A 22676-nucleotide genomic window follows, 5' to 3' on the forward strand; every position below is an offset into this window, starting at 1 on the left:
GGCTAATGAGATCCTAATTCAGCAATTTAGCCAGTTGTTAAAATTTTCCCAATATTTGTCAAAATCTACTAATACAAACATCAACTTATTCTAATATACTATAGTCCCACTATTCTGGTTGAGTTAGGGAGTAGGGAAAAGCCCCCCAAAATCATGTACTGCCAGCAACATACTGGCTTAGAAGGCTTATAGAAACCAGTGATTCTGAAAGTGTAGTCCCAGACCAGCAGCAGGACGAGGAAACCATGCCGCGCACAGACCTACGGAATGGACAAGTCCAGAAGAGCCCTCGGCTCTCCAGGCAGTGTTAATGGACTCCTTAAATTTTAGTTCTTTCTTTAAGGAGCCTAAATAATGCTTTGTCTTCCGTTTTCATTACGTTTATGAGTCAGGTCTTGCTAGGGATGAATCCCCAACTGGTCTTGAATTTGCAATCCTCCTGCCTTGGAGTATTGTGATTATAAGCACACCACCACACCTACCTTACTAATCTTTTCAAAGATAAAAGATCTAGGGAGCACTGAGCTGGCTCAGCAGGTAAAGGTGCTTACCACCAACCGTGACCGCCTGAGTTTGATCTCAAGGTTCCACAGGTAGAGAGCAATGGCACATTATGCACACATGCACTTGCATACACACAAATGTAATTTTAAAAACTTTATTGGGAGTAATGGCTCATACCAGCAATCCCAGAACTAAGGAGGCAGAGGCAGGAAGGTCCCTACACATTCCAGAACAGCCAGGCCTATATAGTCTCTCTCTCTCTCTCTCTCTCCCCCTCTCACACACACACACACACACACACACACACATTCCAATAAATGCATGATAATATGTAATAAATTATAATTATATAATAAAATAATTAATCAAGTTAATGCCAATCTGAGCTGCAAAGTGGGTTCCAGGTTAGCCTGAACAACTACAGAGGGCTGTATCTCAAATTAAATAAATAAATGACTGAATGAATGTATGTTACAGTATATCTGAACCTGTTTCTAGTTAGGATGTGGCTCAGTCATTAGCACACACCCTCTAGCTAAAGTTAGTTTGTAGAACAGCACCCATGCTTGAAGGTGATGTCTAACTGAGTGGCAGACAGTGACGAATCATAGATTTGACAGAATAGGATCTGCCCAACACTCATGAGAAGAGAGGGGAAAGGGAAGCTTACTTAGGGAGAGAGATCATAGAGGAGGAAGAGAGTCCAGTCCAGGAACACAGTAGAGTTTGTGCAGAACACAACAGTAGAGTTGAGAGGGAGTGCAGAGCAGCACAGAGAGGGAGAAGGAGGCAGTGTTACCAAGAGAGCTGTGCAGAGACAGAGAGAGCAAGCTAAACACAGGGAAAGACAGAATGAGCAAAAGGAGCCAGGACATTAGAAAAGATTGCTATAGTTTGTGGCCAAGAAGAACAATTCAGAGGCCTAGAGAAAATCCAGATTGAACCAGTCAGCTGGGAGAGGAGCTTGAGCCAGAGAGGCTGAATAGAACCAGCCAGCTTTCAAGTTCAGGAAAAACTAGAAAGGCGAGCCGACTCAACAGCAAATTTCAGAAACTGAAAACATTCTCGGCCTACATAAGATTGGATGGAGGCTAGAAGCTTCCAGAACTAGCACACAGAGACAACAAGCAGACTCCCAAGAGTAGTCCTCTGACCTCTCTCACACTCACACACACACACACACACACCACACACACACACACACACACACGAAACATGCAGACAATAGTAAGGTTTTTGTTTGCTGTTTTTAATTAAGAAAGGTCAGTGGAGAAGAAGTCAGACATGGTAGCACCTACTTGTAATTCCAGGACTGAGGAGGCAAGGAGTACAAGCCAATCCTCAACTATGCATAGGAAAACCAAGGCCTTTTAGTTAAGAGACAGACAGACTGGCTCAACAACAACAACAACAACAAAATCAAGTTCAGTTTACCTGAGCCAGCAAGATAAGAAAGTCCCCTGTATTAACCCTATAAGGAAAGTAACTTTGCAGCAATAACCATTTCTATTCTGTTTCTGCTTTCCTCAGCCTTTTTCTGCCTATAAAAATCAGCCGTCCTTGCTCAGCTCATCTGAACACTCATTCTCCTTTTATAGAACAGTGGTGCCCAATTCCAGAATCACAAATGAATGTTTAAGTTAGAGCAGGAAATAGCTCAATGGTTCGGAGTACTTGTGTTCTTCCAGAAGATCAGAGTTTGGTTCCCAGCACCCAGATCTAACTGCTCACAACTGCCTCGAACTCTTCTGATCCCCACAAGCATCTCATACACATGGCACACACTCTCATAAACACACACATAAATGCAAATAAGACTTATTTTTAATTATGTATATATGTATATCTGGGATTAAATACAAGTGCAGATGCCTGAGGTCAAAGGTCTTGGATCCCCAGGGAGCTGGAGTTACAGGCATTTGTGAGTCACCAGATACAGGAACTGGGAACTCAAGCTCAGGTTCTCTTCAAGAGCAGCATGTTGTCTTAACTGCTGAACCATCTCTCCATCCACCAAATAAATCTCGCTTAAAAGTCTTTAATGAAAGCCGGGCCATGGTGGAGCACGCCTGTAATCCCAGCACTCTGGTAGCCAGAGGCAGGTGGCTTTCTGAGTTCAAGGCCAGCCTGGTCTACAGGGTGAGTTCCAAGACAGTCAGGGCTACACAGAGAAACCCTGTCTCGAAAAAACCAAATCCCAAAATCCAAAAAAAAGTCTTTAATGAAGAGCTGGGATGTTGTTCTGTGGTGATACTTTACAATGTAATGAGGAGCTGGGATGTTGTTCTGTGGTGAAACTTTACAAAGAAAATGTGAGATAAGCAATGCCCCATAGGAAGGTCACTTAACATTACCAATGATAAAACAAAAAACGACACCATGGAGTTTCTGGTCTAATACACTAAGAAACTACAATACACACTCCTGCTAACCACTTTTAAATAAAATCAATCATGAAGAAGCAGACAATCCATATATGGGGCTTTCTGTAAAACTATCTCCAGACTCTACAAGAAAAGATGGAATTTCCAAAGCCAAGAATGATGGTCTATACTTATATTCGTGGCGCTCAAAAGACTAAGACAGCAAGAACTGCCAGCTTCAGGTCAGACTAGGATACAGAAAAAGACAAGTTCCAAAAAATGTTAATTTAATAATTAACCCATAACATCATAAGTCCATGTTGAGGGACTACCGTAGACAGAAACTAAAGAGACATTACACACAGGGCACGATTTACTCCTAAGTTTATTTTTTATTTAGTGTCATTTTTGAGGCAGGTTATCATCTATCCCAGGAAACATGTAGCTCTAAGCTGAATTTGATCTTCGGATCAAGAACCTTGAACTTCTGATCCTCCTGCCTCTACATGCCCAGTGACGACAGGAATGTGCCACCATGCCCAATCTGTACAGCTCTGGAGACTAGGCCAAGAGCTTCCTGCACACTAGCTAGCCAAGAACTCTATCAACTGAGTCACATCCTTATCATATCCCTCTTCCCTGAATATTTAAGAAAAGATTGGCCAGGTGGTGGTGGCGCATGCCTTTAATCCCAGCACCTGGGAGGCAGAGGCAGGAGAATTTCTGAGTTTGAGGCCAACCTGGTCTACAGAGTGAGTTACAGGACAGCTAGGGCTACACAGAGAAACCCTGTCTCAGAAAAAAAGAAAAAGACTGGGTTGGAGAGATGGCTCAGCAGTTAAGAGCACTGACTGTTCTTCCAGAGATCCTGAGTTCAAATCCCAGAAAACACATGGTGGCTCACAAACATCTGTAATGAGATTGAATACCCTCTTCTGGTGTGTCTTGTTTTTTGTTGTTTTGTTGGTGGTGGTGGTTGGGTGGGTTTTTTTTTTTTTTTTTTTTTTGGTTATTTTGAATTTGGTTTTTTCGAAGCAGGGTTTCTCTGTGTAGCCCTGGCTTTCCTGGAACTCACTCTGTAGACCAGGATGGACTCAAACTCAGAAATCCGCCTGCCTCTGCCTCCCAGAGTGCTGGGATCACAAGTGTGTGCCACCACCGTCCAGCTTCTTCTGGTGTGTCTTAAGACAGCTACAGTGTACTTATATATAAATAAATAAATCTCTAAAAAAAGAAAAGATGCAGCTCAGAATTAGAAGGTATGCATAGCACATAGAGTCAGATCCTCAGCATTGGGGCTGGGGCTGGGGCTGGGGCTGAGGCTGGGGCTGAGGCTGGGGCTGGGGAGGACATTACCGAGATAACCAGGAATTCCAAATAGGAAATGTACATTATATATTCATCAATATTAATTTCCTGGAGAGAATATGATATTTTAATTATAAGGGAGGGTTTTGTTGTTGTTGTTGTTTTTCAAACAGGGTCTCACTAATGTACTCAGAGATCTATCTGCCTCAGTATCCCAAGTGCTGGGATTAACAGACATGAGCAACTATGCCTGACAAGGAAAATATTCTTAAGAAATGCATGTACCATGTGCAGGGTTTGATGGTGAATACCTTTAATTCTAGCAGGCAGTCACTGAGTTTTGTGACCAACCTGGTCTATATATTGACTACCAGGACAGCCAGGGCTATGTAGAGACTGTGTGGTGATTTGAATGAGAACGGTCCCCAAAGGCTCATAGATTTGAATACTTGTTCACTAGGGAGGGGCATTATTTGAAAGGATTAGAAGGTATAGTCTTGTTAGAGGAGCTGTGTCACTCTTCAAGGTTTCACAAAGTCCATTCCAAGAGACTTTCTCTCTTCCCACTGTCTGAAGATCCAGAAGTATCAGTCCTCCATACTTCTCCAACGTCATGTCTGCTTATGCACTGCTTTGTTCCCTGCCGTGATGACTTAAGTGGGAATTTCTGGTTTCATTGAAGACTCAGTTGAGTCACACAATGTTTTTCGGGGAACTGTGTTATGAGAGGATATTTTGCTGAGAAGAGCTGAACCTAGGAAACAGATCTTGTTTTCACTACAGCACAATGTAAACTTTACATTGTAGCCCAAACTAGCCCAGTCTCGGGTATTTTCAAGAATGCATGGACAGGACAGATCCGCTCTTCCATCATCAGTTAGAAGCCAAACAAGTTACCACTGGTCCACTCCAGTGTGTAGGGCTTTGATATTTGTCTTAAATACCTTTGAAAACAAGGATCAAAAAATATGAACTCTTATAAAAAGGGCTTTATTGTATTTCAATGGCTTATTACATACCTTGTAACAGCCATTTTGTTAAATGTGAATGTCAGTTTGATTTTCGGTCTCTTTTTTCCTGGCTATTTACAAGCTTTGTAAGAATCGTTCCTTAATTAAGTCTAAACATAGTTTTATATAAATGGATTCCTGGAAATAAAACGTTCAGACTTAAGAAATGACTGTTACAGAGACTGTAACAGGCCGTAAAAAAACGAATGCCACTTTAAACAAAGATTTCTCATTTTAATTAAAAAGATAATCATCAGAACATTCCTACACTTAACAGAACCATTTAAAGAAGCTTTTCCGAGAAAAACCATGTGAGCATCTTACAGATCTCCATCGCATAATCTTTAATATATCTGGGTTCATGTTTTAGTTGACTTGACAGAATTCTTTCTCATGTGCTGAACATACAATTTAAAAATACATGGAAGGAGAGCAGGTCTGGGGGCTAGGGATGCAGCTAGTGCTGGAGCACAGACTTAATGAGCACAGCTCTGGGGTCTAGCCCCAATATTGCCTCATTTCTATTACTTCTAATACTTTTTAAATATGAATGTTGTCACAAAATTGTAAATATTTTCTCCATGAGGCACTATTAAAATACATTTAAGAGCCAGGCAATGGTGACACACACCTTTAATCTCAGCACTAGGGAGGGTACAGATTTCTGTAAGTTCAAAGCCAATCAGATCTTCAGAGTGAGTTCCAGGACAGCCAGGACTACACAGAGAAAGCCTTTCATGGAGAAAAAAAAAAAGATGTAATTAAGAATACCTAATACAGTCAGACGTAGTGGTGTATGCCTTTAATCCCAGAGCTGGTGAGGCAGAAGCAGGAGGATCTTTGTGAGTTCAAAGCCAGCCTTGGTCTACCTAGTGGGTTCCAGGACAGTCAGAATTACATAGTGAGACCCTGTCTCAAAAATAAACAAATAAATAAAACTTAATCCTTTTTAGGCCAAGTGTGGTAGTGTGTACTTTCCCTGCCCCGCCTTCCCCCTCCACCTCCACTCCCCAGACAGGGTTTCTCTGTGTAGCCCTGGCTGTCCTGGAACTCACTCTGTATAGACCAGGCTGGCCTTGAATTCAGAAATCTGCCTGCTTCTGCCTCCTACAGTGATGGGATTACAGGCGTGCACCACCACCTCCCTGTGGTAGTGTGTACTTTTAATCCTAGGATTTGAAAAGTAGAGGTGGAAAAACTGCCAGGCAAGAAGAGACAATAGGATAACTAGGCTAGACCAGTTAGTAATTTTCATGCTAACCATGGCTATATGGTGAGACTCTTCTCTTTCCAAAACAAACAAAATGTACATTTTAGATGACTGTGCATAACTATAACAAAAATTAGACAGTGTGTTAACGAGGTCTGTGTTAGGTAAAAAGATCACATTTAAAATACTTATCACAGCTGGGCAGTGGTGGTGAACCCTTTAATCCTAGCACTTGGGAGGCAGAGGCAGGTGGATTTCTGAGTTTAAGGCCAGCTTGGTCTACAGCATGAGTTCCAGGACAGCCAGGGCTACACAGAGAAACCCTGTATCAAAAAACAAACAAACAAATGCCCCCCCCCCCAAATTATCAAAATCAAAAGTGACCTACAAATATCTATATAAGTTTCTACTCTGAAACTCCAAAGCTGAAGTCATTTCCTGCAGTTTCTTCCTTTCCCTCCTTGCCCAACCTCCCCATGCCTGCTGTTTTTGTTCTTGAGACAAGATCTCACTCTGTAGCTCTGGATGGCCTAGAACTTGCTAATAGAGGCTTCTGTCCCCTGAACAGTGTGATTAGAGATCAGAAATTCATATTTCCTGCTCACTAGGTTTTAGAGATCAGAAATTCATATTTCCTGTCCCACCCTGGGCATTGTGGATGCTAAGATATGGCTGGAGATTTAAAAAAAAAAAAAAGAAAAGAAAAAGAAAGAAAAATGCTGTTAGAGGCTGAATTTGAAGAGGCAGGATTCTTTTCAATTGATTCATTTGACTTTTAAATTGTCTGTTTTTAACTCAAATCCTGCCAAATTTGTTACAGTTGGACAACATTCTAAAAGAGTAAAAAGGAGCTTATAATTAACTGTCATTATAATTAACTGCAATTTGAAAAAGATACACCAAATGTTCTACTTAAATCACCTTTTCTAAATTACACAAAAACTAAGCCTGAATAACACCACCTGACAATCTATTTCTGCAGCAATATATTCCTGGAAACTGCTTCAAAGTGGTTTATATTCTCTCATGGAAACAAGTTATAATGAGGAGACTATTCCCTGAAACATGGTAGCAAAGAAAGGACCGGCATAAGGAACACCATCCAAACAGATTCAGTGACTTAAAACTCTGCAATCATTAAAATAGGAAATTATGTTCCTGCTTCATAAAATGGGAGTGACATACCAAAGACCAGCAAGCACACACTCAATGGTAAAAAGGACAATTCTTCCATATTGATTCATTAAACAAGCTTAACCTCAATCTAATAACCAGCTAAAATAAACACTAAACATTTAATTACCAATCATTTAGTTTTGCTTCCTACCACAGGAGCTTCTGGCTAGGAGGAGTTACAAAGAGCACGCTACACAGGAGAAAAGGCCACCATGGCTTTCTGAATTCGTTCCCTGAACAAGCAACTATTTCAAGATCATGCCACTGCCCTGTGCGGCCAAGAGGAGGTCAGCAGATAGCAATCACCTTGCTCAAGATCAGCACTGTGAAAAGGGCATGGAGACATAGGCCTCTGCTGTAAGTTCAGGTCAACCTATGGAAACTGTCCTAAAATAAAATACATATAGAGCCATAAATACTCAAACTAAAAACAAAAGACACTACCAGAAACTAAGTGGGACTCCTATCCTCAGTGTCACAGCTAAGAACATTTTAAGGATATTGAAATAAATATATTGAGGATATATACTGAAACATCATATACTAGTCTCAAGTTTACCTATCATGCTTGAAAAAGCATGAACATTCTCTTTAAGGATATTGGCAAGCCAGGTGTGATGGCACAAGCCTGCAATTCTACCATCTGGGAGGCTAGAGAGGAAGACAGTAGCCTCAAGGCCAACACCATATCTCAAATAATAATGGAACTGGAGAAAGTCTCAGGGTACAGCGGTGTACACCTTTCTTTCTACCTCTGTCCAGAGGCAGAAACAGGGGAATCTCTGAATTCAAGACTAGCCTGGTCTACCTAGCAAGTTCTAAAAGGCCAGGGCTACAGAGACACCTTGTCTCAAAAAAATAAGTAAGAATGACCATTTCATAAGTTATAAAACTGAACCTGTGTTAAGATCTCTGTTCTAAGCCCAGAGTGATGGTGCATGCCTCTAATCTCACTATCTGAGAGGGAGAGAGGGTCGGGAGCTCAGTGTTGTCCTAGGCTACACAGCTAGCTTGGCTACACAGCAAGTTCAAGGCCAGCTATATTGAGCCTTTATCTCAAAAACAACAGAGACAAATAAATAGAAAAACAAGTCTCCAACTCTGGGCAAGAGCTGGAGCATGTGAGGGTGGGTCCTACAGAATGCTGGAGCTGCTGTGGGGAGTCAGTGAGCCCTCAGGAGACTGGGGTATGGCAGCCTCGGGGGACCAGGAACTACATCCTCCTCTTCTCTCAAAGACAAATGTTACCATTTAGCATGAGACTAGGAGTGGGCTACTCTACCGGCATAATTTCTAGGCTCTGTATCTACTAGTGGAAAACACACCAATGAGCAGGAACAGTAAGCTACTGTTCTCTAACAACATCAGGAGTAATGTTTGAAACTTTTGCACACTGATCATTCAATTGAAGCCAAGTTTTTCCTTGTTTGTTTTGTTTTCTTTGGATGGAAGTGTTGTTGGTTTGGGTTTGGGTTGTGCTTTGAAATGGGATCTCACATAGCACAGGCTGGCACATGGAATCACTATGTAGCCAAGGCTAGTTTTGAACTCTTAGTTCTGCCACATACTGGGATTACAGACATATATCACTACGCCTAGCTCTTAGGCCGAAGATATGGCTCAGTAGCTATACCCACATGCTGAACAACCTAGGAAACTTGGGTTTGGATCATCTCTACACCCAGGGGGGAAGTGGCCTTACAGAAGCCTGCTGTGCAGGTTTTACAGACAGGACTAACTGGGGCTTGCTAACTGTCATCACAGGCAAAAAGACAGATTCAGATTCAGAAATTGTACCTCAAAAGAATAAGAGAGTAATAGAATAACTAACACCATCCTCCAACTGCTGTGTGTACCCATCCACCGTGCGTGTGGACATGCATGTGTGTGAAGGCCTCACTCTTTGAATATATCACTCTTTATATATCACACACTAGACTTAAATTTGCAACAATTCACCGGCCTGAAGCATCTTAGTGCTAGGATTGCAGGGGTGCACCGCCACACACAGCCTAACCTGTCACCAGCCTAGCTTGTCAGCCACAAAAGTATCACAGCCATGAACACCGAAGAAAATCTACAGAATCTTTTCAAAGACAATTTTACTCAATGTGCAGAGTCAATCTTTCTTTAAAGGATGGGAACAGGGTGTCATTTTGCACCTTAGAATGGTCTCAAACCTATTATACAGCCCAAGCTGGCCCTCTGACCTGAAACTTGCATCCTCCTGCCTCAGCTTCCCGAGGTCTGGATTAAAAGGTGTGCACCAATAAGCAGGATATGGTGGCACACACCTTTAGTTCCAGCACTTGGGATTAAAGTGGCAGAGGCAGGTGGATCTCTGAGTTTGAGGTCTACAGGAGCAAGTTTCAGGACAGCTAGGGCTACACAAAGAAACCATGGCTTGAAAAACAAAAGGTGTATAACATCATCCCAGGTGGGAGTGGAGATTTTTGGTATAAAACCCATTACTGCAGTGGACTACCTCTGACTGAGGTGTGAGGATCAATCTATATCTGTATTGCGTCATGTTCATTTCCAACTTTTTAAATGTGTAGAATATATATCTGTGCATGATGTATCTCTCTCTCTCTCTCTCTCTCTCTCTCTCTCTCTCTCTCTCTCTCTCTCTCTGTGTGTGTGTGTACATGTCTCTGCTGTCATTTCCTGCTGGGAACACCAGGGTAACTGACCTGTGCTTCTAGTAATTCTGCCTCTACCTCCCATCTGGCTATACAGGCATCCTGGGATGCACACTCATGCTACTTACTCTATCTGGCTTTCATATGGGTTCTGGAGACCCAAAGTCAGGCCTGTATGGCTAGCTTTGGATACACTGCCCTATCTCCCCAGCCTAATTTCCAAATTTTGATGTCTGGAGTTATACAGTATTTTTGCATGTAGAAAATGTGTATTACAGGGTTTGATGATAAGGAAACAATTTGTTCTCCATGTTGCAGGAAGTAACATATATCTGAAACTTGTATTATTCTGAGACTCACTCAAAATGTTAACAGTAGCCAAGTACAGAGGTGCACACCTGTAATTCCAACTATTTAGGAATTAGGTGAAGATAGTGAGTTCCAAGTCACCCTGGACAAGAAAGCACATGCATGTGTGCACAGGTGTACACAATCATGCATGGGCACACATATGTATAGCAATTAAAGAAAGTATCTTCTATTGGAAAAGCTCAATTCATTCTCTGTGGCTGATTTAATAAATACCACATGCTTGTTGCTAGGTTACTTCCACATATAGACATATGAAATGGTTCTGATTTGCCTGGAAGGAAGGTATTCCTGGAGCTGCATCCAGGTCCATCCCAGAGGCCTTTACTTGCCCATATTTCAGTTTCTAAATCTCACATTCTCTGGCTCAGAACTCTCCTTCACATCTTCTAAAGTCAACAAGAGCAAGTAGAATGTTCACAAGGCATCATCCTAACCTCTTCTGCCTCCCTCACATATTTCATTCTTTTTTATGAGTGCCTCTGTGTGTGCATGTTTGTGTGGGCACTTGTGATCTGGTGCACATGTGGCAGTCAGAAGGCAGTTCTCTGCTCCCATCTTGCTGGGGCAGGGTTTTTCTTTTCTGCCAAGCTCAGTACTCCCATATGACCACTGAGTGAGTGCTGGGATTACAGATGGGGCCACTGCATCCAGGATTTGAGTATGGGCTCCAGGGGTGAATTCAGGTCATCAGGCCTGCATATCAAGTGCTTTTTACTCACTGGGGCTTTCTCTTATATATCCAGGGACTCTTGTGAATGAATGAATTCTAACCGAGTCTAGGACAACCCCCCTACCTAAAAATCAACTGATTAGGTCATGCAGTGGTGGCGCACAACTTTAATCCCAACACTCGGGAGGCAGAGCCAGGTGGATCTCTGAGTTTGAGTTCCAGAACAGCCAGGGCTACACAGAGAAACCCTGTCTCAAACAACACCAAAGTGGACAAATTAGCAACCGTCAATGCATCTGCTACCTCAATTCCTCCTTACCACACAGTATATTGCAGTCCTAGTATTAAGTAGACATCTTGGAACTAGAGAAAAAGCTCAATGGTTAACAGCACTGGCTACTCTTCCAGAGGACTTGAGTTCAACTTCAAGCCTTACATATGGTGCCTCACAACTGTCTGTAACCCTAATTCCAGAAGACCTAACACCTTTTTGTGGCTTCCCTGGGTGCCAGGCACACACATGGTACACAGACATATATGCAAGCCAAACACCCATACACCTAAATAAAATTTTAGAAAAGAAAAAAGGCTGAGTGGTGGTGACCCACGCCTTTAATCCCAGCACTCTGGAGGCAGAAACAAGTGGATCTGGAGACAAGGCTAACCTGGTCTGCAGAGTGAAATCAAGGGAGGGCAGGCAGGTGGGCAGGCAGGCAGGCACACAGGCAGGCAGGTGGGCAGGCAGGCACACAGGCAGGCAGGTGGGCAGGCAGGCACACAGGCAGGCAGGTGGGCAGGCAGGCACACAGGCAGGCACACAGGCAGGCACACAGGCAGGCAGGTGGGCAGGCAGGCAGGCACACAGGCAGGCACACAGGCAGGCGGGCAGGCAGGCAGGCATACAGGCAGGCACATAGGCAGGTGGGCAGACAAGACTCTAGACAGAAAAAGGAAGCATGCATGGTCTCAAATAAAATTAACTTTTAAATTTTTATTGAAAATAAATTCTATTTTATTGAAAATAGAAATTACATACAATAAATCCTGACCATAGTTTTTGCCCAACTCCTTCCAGCAACCCACACCTCCCCTCTAGCCCAGATCCACTCCTTTTTGTCTCCTTTTCAGAAAAAAACAGGCCTCCAAGAGTCAACAGCCAAACAGGACAAAACGAAATACAAGGCAAAAGCCTCGTATGCAGACTGGACAGGGCAACCCAGCATGGGAAGGGTCCCCAGAGCTAGCAAGAGTCAAAAATATTCCTGCTCCCACGGTTAGGAAACACTGAGTTAACAGCCACAACATACATACAGAGGGAAAAAACATGAGATAAGTCCTAATGATAAAGAGAGTGTGCGAGAGAGAGACTAGGGGATACCGCTTAGTGGTAGAGCACTTGTCGAGAATATACAAGTTCCTGATTTGAATGTGATCCAACTAACCTGGGCTCATAGGGATTCACAGAAACGGGACCAACAACCAGGGAGCCTTCTGCATATATCCAAGCCATGCAGCTTGGCCTTCGTGGAACCCCTAACATGGCAGTAGCTGTCTGACTCTTGCTGGCTTTGGGGCCAGACTCCTCCGACTGGGTTGCCTCAGCAGCCTTAATGCAAAGGGAGGTACCTAGTCTTACTGCAATTTGATATGCTGTGTTTGTTTGTATGGAGGCCTGCCTTTTTCTGAAGAGAAATGGAGAAGTGGATTGGACAAGGGGGCAAAGGGGAAGAAAGAAGGGAGAGGAAACTGTATAGGAATGTAAAAAAAATGATAATTAAAAAAAATTTTTTCAAGTAAAAAAATTAAATGCTGAGGCTCTAACTCAATGATAGAGCATTTGCCTAGCACACTTGAGACCCTAGATCCAATCCTTAAAACTGAAAAAAGAAAAAATTAATTAAAAACTAGCAAAAAGAAAAAAATACATTGTTAATGTAGATTACTGTACAAATTATTTCCTCTTCCACTTTAATTACATCTTGACCATGTGATCTTTGGTCAATGATTTTTGGCGGTCATTATACACAATGACTGAAAGACACTTGACCAGCTCATCTTCCTCTTTTAGCCATTCCTGTGACTATGAGAAGGGCTTTCTCTATGAAGCCACTGCTTCTTATCTAACAGTCACCCAGTTAAGTCCATCAGGATCAAATAATCTCCCCAATGCTCATGTCTTTATAAAAATCAGTCACTGCACACTAAACATGTTTTGTGGTACTTTACTAAATAGCAATAGCCAAAGCTAGGGAGGTAGCAGTTGGTGGAATGCTTGCCGAGGGTGACAAAACCCTAACTTTGATCCCCGGGACTTCATACAGTGGGCATGGTGGCATATGTCCTCACCCAGGAGGGAGGAGGAGGACAGGACTGTAAGGTCATCTCCAACAGCAAGTCTAAAACCATCCTGGGGTGCATGAGACCAAGTTTCAAAGGAAAACCAATTATAGCACCACTAATATAGATGATATATGGCAACTGTAACATCTCAGATTCTCATTGGTAATCCAAAAGATCAGATAGTAACTACTCTCAGGCTGCCACCTAACTAACAAGAAAACATGCCATCTGGGCTGGAGAGCTGGCTCAGTGGCTAAGAGCATGCGTTGTGTTCTTCTATGGAAAGTACTAAGAGGCACTCAGGAGAGAGTCCAGCATTTGACACACCATCCATCATAGGCTTCCTATAATATGGCCTCCAACAAAACTACTCTTTTTACTTATTTTGATCTTCAGTACATTGGTGTTTTGCCTGCATGTGAGCTGCCATATGAGTGCTGGGTATTGAACCCAGGTCCTCTGGAAGAGCATCCAGTGCTCTTGACCACTGAGCCATCTCTCCAGCCCCCCAAAATAGGTGTCTTGAACCCTTGGCAATGGGATTATTTCCCTTTATATATCAAGAAGGTTATGAGAGCATCAGAATGTGTATGCTGTGTGCCCGGTCAGACGTGAAGAGGCTCTTGCTGTCTAGTCCTCAGGAGCTTGTCTAAGACAGAGAAGCAGGCCAGCAGGGCCTGTGGTAGCTCCGTGTGTGCTGTGTCCCTGACAGGATCAAGTGTGCTTTCCTTTCTGAGGAGCAGAAAACTGTTGAAAAAATATTAAAGGCAGACACAAAGTCAGAAAACAAAATAAATACGGAGCTTTTTGAAGTAAAGATAGTCAAGGCTCAAAGTGGGCAGGGTGGCACACGCCTTTGATCTCAGCACTCAGAAGCTGACTTGGTTTACAGAACACCAGAACAGTCAGAGTTGGTACAGAGAAACCCTGACTCGAAGAAGGAAAAAAAAAGTCAAAGCTCAGCAAATGAAAAGAGTGTCTTGAGTGTGCAGAAGACAAGCGCTTGGTTCCCAGCACAACACCCACACTGTACAGCGCACAACTGCCTTCAACTGCCTGACTCCAGTTAGTCCAGGAAGGACAGAGGAGGATGGTTTGGACTAGGACTGACATGACAGCCTGGCTAAAAAATGGCAAGCTCTGGGTTGTGAGAGGCCCTGCTTAATAGGAAGATGGGGAAGAACACCAATAGGCCTCCTCTGGCCTCTGTGCACATGCTAATGGGCACTCACATACTCACACACACTCTCTCTCACACACACACACAAACACAGGTGGGGGTGGCATACGCTGTGAGGGTCTCTGAGTTAGGATACCTGGGTTTGATCTCAGATTCCTTGTTAGCAGAGTAACTTTGAGCAAGTTATTTAATCTCTTTGAAATCAGTTTCCTTGTGTGAAAAATGACAGAAATAATAGTATTGAATCTGCCTCACAGGATTATTGGAAGAATGAAGTGAAATAATATTCTAAGATGATAGTGCCTCAGAGATCAACCATATTCTTAGTTCAACATTAATTCAATTTGCCTATTCTACTTTTGTTATCTGAGCCATGTGTAAAGATGGTCTCTGGGCTTTGGGAAGTTAAAAGGAATATGCATCAGGCTCCTCTACCCAGAGATCCCTTAAGTGCAGGGTGGCCAGTGTGGAAAACTGGTCAACACCACAAAAATACAGTTGACCTGTCCCAAAGACTTCGGACCCTCCACGGCCTGTTTTAGGACACTGGAACTGCCTTGTTAAGGGACAAAGTCTTGCTGGGCAGTGAGGACTAATCTCTAGTTTTTACATTTCTTTTCATTGACAATGCTATTATTAATATGTTAAACTTCAGTAAATATTTTCTATTTCACCTTCAACAGATCCTCATATGAAGAAAGTACTTCTGTTCTGCAATACATATCCCTAGAAAATAGGTAAAACTGTAAAGGATATCAAAAAGACTTTGGGTGATTTGTTGTTGCTGCTGTTTTGTTTTGTTTTGTTTTATGAGTACACTGTAGATGTCTTCAGACACACGCCAGATACATGCATCAGATCAGATTACAGATGGTTTTGAGCTACCATATGGTTGCTGGGATTTGAACTCAGAACCTCTGGAAGAGTTGTCAGTGCTCTTAACTGCTGAGCCATTTCTCCAACCCACTGTTTTTGTTTTTATAGGCTGGGTATCAAACCCAGAGCCTGTACATGCTAAACAAGCTATCTACCTTGAGCTAGATCCCAAAGCACAGATATTTTTGTTGGAGTACTATTGACAAAGGGTTTTTATCTACATATGATCAAGATTTTGCATAATGTCCTGTCTCCCTTCAGCAGAGAAAAAAAAATCTCTTACTTGCTTCCTTTCTTCAGGGTTTATACATAAGAGAAAACAAATGGTCTCTTCTGAAAGTTCAATAATTTGATAATAAAAAATTCCTAACAACTATTCAAAATAACATTTTTACCTTATATTTAATAACCCACTTCTTTCTCTTCACATTCTTCAGGCCCTAGGAATTGAACTCAGGTTCCCAGCACACTGCCTATCCTTCCCTCCAGTCTATGACCTCTCTAGTCACCCACACTGGCCAGGAACTCACTCTGCAATGCAAACTACTCAAATGGAGGAGGATTCCAGTGCCTCAGCCTCCCCAGTACCTGCATTAACCACCAAGCCCAGTCAGGCAATTCACTTCTACTCATTCTTCTATTACAAACAGAAACCTTGGAAATTAGCACAAAGAATTATCATATAAACAACAAAGGTGATTACACAGAATCCGGCAGGAAGACCAGTTCAAGGTCATCCTGGGCTACAAAGACTGGATTACATAAGATTACACATAAAAAAGTACATTATAATTTCATATCCTGACAGTTAGATAAGAGAATCCAGGAAAGAAACTAATTTAAAGTGGGAAGGAAAGGGTGGTACCAAGTGTCTGTAGCTTGGTCCGGGACACCCAAGCAGGATCACTTGAGTGCAAGAACTTGAGAGTATTTTGGACAACACCTGGAGATCCTGTCTTTAGTAAACAAGCAATAGGAAAAGGATGCAGAGCTCGTTTCAAATGTAAACAACTCAGCTAGCCATCAATCTCAGTGATTTAAAGAAAATCCATTGTAGAAATGTCTGGAGATGTATCTGGCATGCATGGTGGCTGGCACACAAGTGATACCAATACTCAGGAAGCTGAGGCAAGGAGGGGCTTAAGGACAACTGAGCTACACGGGGTTCCAGGCCACCTGGGCAAGACAGAAAGCCTATAACACACAAAATGATTTTGTTTGATACAATTTGTCTTTATATACTTTAAACATCTGTTTCTCAGATAAGTAAAGGAAGGTTGAGGTCAGGATGATAGCTCAGTGGTAAGTGATTGCTGGGTAAGCTTAAGGACTGGGCATGCTGGTTCATGCCTGTCATCCAGGCACTGGGGTGAAACACATCCTCGGAGACACTGCCCCCAGCCGTAAGCCACTCCTCCTCACCTACTAGACTAAGTGAGCCCCATGCTCCAGAGAACCTTAATCCAAAAAGCAAGCTGAAAGGCTCCTAAGAATGTCATCTAAAGCTGACCTCAGGCACACACACAAAATAAAAAAAGTTACTAAATTGTATTAATTCACTCAGTATTATTTCTACTCATTATCTTTGAAGCAACTAATGAAAGAAATCCTTAGTTTTGTAAGTTCACATCAAACAAAGATGTGAACCCAAGCATTCTGTAGTATTACCACAAACTCAGCTAGTCCCATTCATCCAGATAGCCAGAACACCCAACTGAAATAGCATTTATGGTAGTAGATTGCAGAGGACAGCCCCCAGCAGGAAGTCTTCCTGCCTGTTCATTAATGCTATTCTTCACATCAATAGGTAGAAGTTATCCCTGTCCCCATCAGCCCTGATTTTAGATTAACCTTGACTGGGCTCTATCATAACGGCATTATAAACTTTCTTCTTTTTTCTTTCTTTTGCTTTTTTTTTTTTTTTTTTTTTTTTTTTTTGGATTTTTGGATTTGGTTTTTTCCAGACAGGGTTTCTCTGTATAGCCCTGGCTGTCCTGGAGCTCACTCTGTAGACCAGGCTGGCCACAAACTCAGAAATCCACCTGCCTCTGCCTCCCAGAGTGCTGGGATTACAGGCGTGCGCCACCACCGCCCGGCTTTTTTTTTTTTCTTATCTTGAATTTCAAATCTAGCACAAGAGGACTGGGCAGTTTCTACCTCTTATTTCCTGGAATACTCACTAGAGTACAGCCACCATATTTAAATGTTCAAACTGTAAAAAAAAAAGGTTTTGAGCCTTATCTGAACTAAGCCTAGCCTCAACCCCTAGATACTCCCATCTCTGCCTCCTTACATGTTAGGAATACAGTTATGCGTCATTATATTCAGCAATGTTCACCTTTTTATGCTATTTTGCTCACTAGCTATTTTAAAAAAAGAAGAAAACAAAAGAAAAAGGTAAAAAGGTGTCTTAGCCAGGAAGTAGTGGCAATACCCTTAATTCCAGCACTTGGGAGGCAGAGCAGCTGGATCTCTTAAGTTTGAGGCCAGCCTGGTCTACAGAGTGAGTTCCAGAACATCCAGGGCTACAGAGAAAAACCCTGTCTTGAAAAAGAAAGAAAAGAAAAAAAAAAAGAGCAAAAGACAACAACAAACAAAAACACATCTTGGGGCTGGAGAGATGGCTCAGCCGTTAAGAGCACTGACTGCTTTTCTGAAAGTCCTGAGTTCAAATCCCAGCAACCACATGGTGGCTCACAACCATCCGTAACAAGATCTGACTCCTTTCTGGTGTGTCAGAAGACAGCTACAGTGTACTTATGGGCAATAAAAAGAGAAGAGGAGGGGAAAGGAGGGGAGGGGAGGGAAGGGGAGGGAGGGGAGGGGGGAGAGAAGGGAAGGGGAGGGGAGAGGGAGGGGAGGGGAGAGGAGAGGTCCCTCTGGACCTGCCACCGCTGAATGATACTAGTGTGCAGACTGTTTCATGCAAAATCCTGCTTTCTTCTCACTAATCTGCTTTCTGAAGTTAAAGATTCAGCGTATACTACTTTTCACAGGTATCAGAGGGCAAGACCATGTGTGAATGGTCTACTTGAAATTTGTAGTAGCATTAAGAACAATTCATTGTCAGCCTGTCTGTGGCGGTGCACACCTATAATCCCAGCACTTTGGGAGGCAGAGGCAGGCAGATTTCTGAGTTCGAGGCCAGCCTGGTCTACAGAGTGATTCCAGGACAGCCAGGGCTACACAGAGAAACCCTGGCTCGAAAAAACAAAAACAAAAACAAACAAAAAAACAAAAAACAACAAAAAAATCCTGGGCTGGAGAGCTGGCTCAGAGGTTAAGAGCACTGACTGCTCTTCCAAAGGTCATGAGTTCAAATCCCAGCAACCACATGGTGGCTGACAACCTTCGGTAATAAGACCTGATGCCCTCTACTGGTGTGTTTGAAGACAGCTACAGTGTACTCACATATATAAAATAAATGTTAAAAAAAATCCTAGTCAAAATAAGTACAACATTCATGTGATATTAACTAAACTCATGAGGTATTCCATTCCATGATGGCATTCTCAAGAAAGTTTGTTTTTTTGTTTTTTTGGTTTTTTTTGGTTTTTCAAGACAGGGTTTCTCTGTGTAGCCTTGGCTGTCCTGGAACTCACTCTGTAGAACCGGCTAGACTCAAACTCAGAAATCCACCTGCCTCTGCCTCCCAAGTGCTGGGATCACAGGCATGCGCCACCACCACCTAGCAATTTTACATTATAGTCTTTAAAGTGAAGCGGGATGTGGTGGCATACAACTTTAATCCCAGTGCCAGGAAACAGAGGCCAGGATAGCCAGGGCTACACAGAGAAACTATGTCTCAAGAAAAAAGAAATTTTTAAAAAAATTATCAAGCTTGTTATTAGCAACTAAAGGGAAACACCAAAGAAATCTCAGTGTGACTAAAGGATAACCATGTGTACTACGCTTGATGCAAACTCAAATAAAATACCTTTTCTACCTTAAATGTGACTCTGAACGGAAAGACACCTTATAGTGGGGTAAATGGTACTGAGGGGAAGCTGAGACACTCTGGTTCATAATAAGGGTGTGGCTGAGCCGAAAGGGAATCGTAACCCTGTCTCTGCCTCTCTTACTGAGGTCGCCTTCGTAGCCACTCTCTTCCAGTCCTGGCCTTTTCTCAAAAGCAGCCACAACAGCAGGCAAGGTCAAAAGAGAAAGCAAGCAAATTTAAAGGAAAACTTAGCTTGTCCCTGTGACTGACTCAACATTCAATAATGTGTGGTGCCCTCAAAACTGCAAACTAGAACTTGGCCATCTCCGAGTCTGCCACTGTCAACACCTAACTCACTAGCACAGAGAAGAGCTGAGGGAGTTCAGAAGACTCCTAGGCTGAGGCTCTCGGGGAGCAGAAGAGGGTGATCTCATAATGTCTCTCTATGATCTCTAAGCTTCATTATTCCATAAATATTATTAAATGACAGGTTCTTCTGCAGAGTCAACCTCTAAACTGGAAAATAAAACTGAGCATGTTTCCGACTTACAACTGGAAACTGGTTGAGGGGATAAAAGCAACGTGGACTTATTCCTATCCTCTACCCCAAGATTTCAAGGTCTCTTTGCAGATTTGTTTGTAAACAGGGTCTCAAGTAGCCCTGACAGATTTACCTCCGGATCCTTCGGCCTAGTGCTAGGATTACAGGCACTCACCACCACATCTAGCTTGTTTAATTTGTTGGTTTTGATTTGTTTGTTTATGGTCTTTTGAAACAGTAATTCCATATGCAGCCCAAGCAGGCTTTCACACTGGCCATACTCCTCCTCCTCCTCCTCGTCACCATGCTGGTCATATTCCTCTTCCTCCTCTTCCTTTTCTTTTTTGTATGTTTTCAGACAGGTTCTTACTATGTGCCTTTGGATATCCTAGAACTCACTATGTAGATCAGGGCTAGCCTCAAACTGAGATCCACCTACCTGCCTAGGTGTAGGCCACCTTGCCCAGCCTGCCACAGCTTCTTAAGTACTGGATAATAAGGTATAAGTCACAATTCCAGACCTGGGGTCTCTTAACATTTTAGAAGGTCAACACAGGACAGAAAATTAGGCTCAACAGAATTTTGTGAATGACAAATTGTGTTTCTGAAGGTACTAATACAAAGTAATTTTTCTGTTGTTTGGTTTTTAGATACAGGGGTTGTCCATGTAGCTCTGCCTCCCAGAGCTCAGGCTGGCTTTGAACTCAGAAATCAGCCTTGCCTCTGTCTCCAAAGGGCTGGGGTTAATAAAGATGTACGCCAGCACAACCCAGCTAAAATTTTATCATTTTAATATTTTATTTATTTATTTATTTAACGTGTATGGATGTTTTGTATGCATGTATGTCTGTGCACCACCAGTGTACCTGGTGCCCAGGGAGTCCAGAAGAGGGTGGAGGATCCCTAGGGCTGGAGTTACAAACTACTGTGAGTAGGCTTGTGGGTGCTGGGAATCAAGCCTTCATCCTCTAGGAAAGCAGCAACGGTCTTAACTGCTGAGCAATCTCTCCAGTCCCCAAAATAAAAAGTTAAATTTGATTGGCTTCTATAAATATGAATAGGGCAATTTAAAACCTAATTTTAACTAAGTAGCTATGTTTATCAAATTTGTTAAGGCATTTTAGGCAAAGACAAACACACACAAAACTAGTCAACAAAGGAATGCTATTTGGAATGATGGGTTACAATTACTTCTGAAAAAAAACATGAGACTTGATTGAAAATAATACAATATCCCTAAGACCACCTGTTAAGCTAAAAAAAACAAAAACAAAAACAAAAACAAAAAAACAAAAACAAAAAAAAAAACTATTCATCCATCATTCTTTAGATGTAACTAGAGGCTAGATTACACCTAAGATATACAAGAAAGCATCAGATTAAAAGCATCAACTATCAGACTAGTCAAGGTTGCCACAAACACAAGCCCAGCAAAGGAAAACCACCATACACGTTAAAGAAACAGGGCCTATGGGGTTTACACTGATCCTCACTCTGTATTCCAACCTAAAACTCATGGGCAACCACCAATCCTGACTTACCTTGCTTTCTCTACCCCCTATATCCTTCCTCTAGAATTTCCTCACATCTCTTAACATTTCTCCAAGGCCTTTCTTCTCACAGAAAGTGATACAGCACCTGGCTTCCTCCACATTTTACTACCCCGCCACTGAAGGCCCAAGTTTTATTTTGCTTTCTCTTGTCCCCTCTTATTAATCTTTGTCTTATTATTCTTGTTCGTTCCCCCCCCCCCCATTCACCTGTAACTACATTTCTTTCATCACTTTGTCCTTACCACAAATAATTTTGCCCTTCTTTTTCAAAACAGAGCACGGATCTCCTTTCTGATATTTGTAATTCTAGCTCACAATCAACACTGACTTTCTCTCCCAGGAACTGTCACCATAGCCCTAGGTCTGAGTCCTTATCTTCTTAAAAGAGGCCTCTCCCAGAGTTTGCCAACATTAGTTTGGCTAACTGGGATTCCACCCTTAGCCCTTAGGCAAAGGCTATCTTCCCTGCTCATTCTACAAAACTACTTGCCTTCCCCAGCCTAGGGCTTTCCCTCCTTTGCCGTTAAACCCATCAGTTTCCAGCCCTGCCCAGTTTCCCCCGTCCCCAGGGTCCGTCTTGCCATTATCCTATCTCCCCTATTCCCCATTCCTGAATGCACCTCCTCTCCCAGGCCTTACCCGTAACCCTGACACCGGGAAGGCCCCTGCCAGCGTCCACAGGCGTCTCTCCACCCGGGTTCCTCCGCTCTTCAGTAACTGTCCCCACGCCCCTTTCCCTCTGGGGCCCCGCGCGCCGCCCGGAGCCCCCACCTCGAATGAGCTCCCGCTGTCACTTGGCCTCTCTTCCACAAGATGGCGGAGCTGCTGCCCCCACCCCAGGGTCCCCTCTGCACCCTCCCGCCCCCTCCCCCAAGCTCAGGTCCAGTCCCTCGCTCCGCCTCGCCACTGGTCTTGGCTCCAGTCCCACTGCCCCCTCCTGCGGTGAGCGGGTGACCCAGGCCTAAGATCAGCGACACGCCAGCGCTGCCGC

At 43.0% G+C, this 22676-nt stretch overlaps 1 protein-coding gene across 5 annotated transcripts in view; it reads right to left on the bottom strand.

Moving 5' to 3' along the window:
• Btrc (beta-transducin repeat containing E3 ubiquitin protein ligase) overlaps positions 1-22676 on the bottom strand; it is a 169099-nt gene that overhangs the window by 146246 nt on the left and 177 nt on the right. The window lies entirely within an intron of this gene.

The sequence above is a fragment of the Apodemus sylvaticus genome, chromosome 1 (genome assembly GCF_947179515.1).
Source record: "Apodemus sylvaticus chromosome 1, mApoSyl1.1, whole genome shotgun sequence".
Lineage (NCBI taxonomy): Eukaryota > Metazoa > Chordata > Mammalia > Rodentia > Muridae > Apodemus > Apodemus sylvaticus.